The 2,223-nt window shown below is 31.0% G+C and overlaps 1 protein-coding gene across 1 annotated transcript in view; it reads left to right on the top strand.

The window, feature by feature from the left end:
- The window catches only part of LOC111088825, a 21,692-nt gene extending 19,718 nt beyond the window's left edge, over positions 1 to 1,974 (top strand). Inside the window, exon 8 of the mRNA XM_022399903.1 lies at positions 1,409 to 1,974. The gene's annotated coding sequence lies outside the window, so the exon portion shown is untranslated. The remainder of the gene's footprint in view (positions 1 to 1,408) is intronic.
- The last annotated feature ends 249 nt before the right edge of the window (positions 1,975 to 2,223 follow it).

Below are 2,223 nucleotides of genomic sequence, written 5' to 3'. Positions count from 1 at the left end.
CTCCTACTGAAGTATTTGTTACTTCAGTAGAAAATACATCACAGAAGTTAATGCTCACAACTTGAGGAATCTTAATCTCTAAATACGTTTCTATAAGGTGATTTAATGGTTGGTGTATTCACCCCTGTATTTTTCCTTGGGAAACAGCAACAAAGTAAATTTCTTAGTATTCAAATTAGATGTCTTTATTTTTTATTAAAATAATTAGTATTATTTCTGATAGAACAATCAGGTTTAGGCAACAGTTTCGGTAGATTGGTTAGGATTTTTAAGACATATTATAGCCCCCTCACGCCCAAAAAAACACAAACAACAAAACAACAACAAAGAAACGAACAGGCGAAGTTTTGAAATCCATTAGGCGTAATGTTTGTGATATAAACGTTACACAAGAGACATCTACAGTTTAACTCATTTTTATCACAAGTATACTTATTGGATTCAAACACTTAGCCAGGTTTTCTTGTTTAAACCCTAACCATAAAATTCTTATTCTCTTCGTCTGGTCTAGTTGACACGTTATTAACGCTGAATGAAAAGCATTCTGAGCAATGCCTTATTAGAGTTAAAAGACAAATCTAAAATGTAATTTCTACAGAACTCTGGTTTGAAATCCTTAATAGAAAGTTAAGTGGAAAGTAAATACAAAATCTACAGTCTAAGTTATTTGTATCATAAGTATTACGCCCAACCAGTCTAACGATTTTTAAGGTACTAAAAGAAAATAAAAAATCCAACGTAACATCACATTAGAGAAGTGTTGTGGTAAACATTGTAACTTCATATACATAACTAGCTGGAATACTCGTCCGCAGGACGGAAGGTATCTAAATTCATGATTAATGAAAGGTTATCTTAGGACATGAAAAGTTGCTTCCCTTATATGGAATTGTAAAAAACGCCCATAAAAATTGCAAATTTGCATGGACCCAACAAACCTTCATGCCAAATTTAGTGAAGACCTATCAACAGAGGGCGAAGTAGTGGTAAAAAAAGCCCATAAAATCCGCAAAATGCAAAACTGAAAATTTGTATGTATCTCCCCATGGAGTCATTGAACCTCCAAACTTCGCCCTCTATTGATAGATCCTCACCAAATTTGGTAAAGATCCATTCACAGTAAGCAAAAAAAGCAAAAATAAAAATTTATATGTACACCCACATGGACCTAATGAACATACATACCAATTTTGGTAAAGGTCCATCCGCACCCTGCGAAGTATTTACACGGACATTCAACAGACAGTAATATTATATTTATATAGATACGTATTATTAGTTACTCATAGTCATTATTTATTCACACTAGTGTAGTGATGTAATGTTATTACATTGTTTATACCATATCACACTTAGTTAAACTGTTTATAACTTTCATTGATAACGCACTTTATTTTATTTGTTATAGCAAACCGATGGGAGAAATAACCTACTGGATACAGAATACAACGTATAGTTATAGTTTGTTTAGATTATCATTGATAGAACGGTTGTGATGTTTAACTACTGTATCTAGTGATATGTTTGATTTCAAATTATTATTACTAAAATTATGATTCAACATATAGATGTGGCTAATTAACCATTCTTGTTAAAGACTGTACCTTTTTCGAACCCATGATATTATCATCAACTACTAAGGCTAGTATATTGTATACATATACAACTAATTAACTGTTCTTCTTAAAGACTCTTTCCTTTACGAACCCGTGTTATTATCACTTGCTAAGGTTGAAATTTTATACACAAGTGTGATTATAAGTTATTTGTTTAGGGTTTTGATTCGGCATGCATGTGATTAATAACGCATGATATTTCTATAATTTGACGCACGTGTGATTATTAAATCCTGTTAAGATAGAAATTTTACACTTTCTGAGATTGTGATTTGACTTTCACGTTTGATGAGTGTAATTTACTGAGTTATAATAAGATGAGACGTTGAAATGTTGTGTGGAACATGAAATCAGCATTACACAGCTCATAGCGACTTGAAAAGTTTTTAGTACATTTTCTGTTCATTTTCCTTTCACTAAATGGACTTTTTAGACTATTTAAAACAAATTTGACTTTTATTTGTTTTAAATAGTCTATTGACTTTTATTTGTTTTAAATAGTCTATTGACTTTTATTTGTTGTTTTCGTTATTCATTTCTGTTTCTTTGGTGTTTAAATTGTCTTTTGTAATTACCAGACAATTTGTATTGTATGTTAAACAGATTG

Source organism: Limulus polyphemus, unplaced genomic scaffold (genome assembly GCF_000517525.1).
Source record: "Limulus polyphemus unplaced genomic scaffold, Limulus_polyphemus-2.1.2 Scaffold4521, whole genome shotgun sequence".
Lineage (NCBI taxonomy): Eukaryota > Metazoa > Arthropoda > Merostomata > Xiphosura > Limulidae > Limulus > Limulus polyphemus.
Note: the sequence above shows the minus strand (reverse complement) of the source record. Positions and strands in the feature narration are given on the sequence as shown.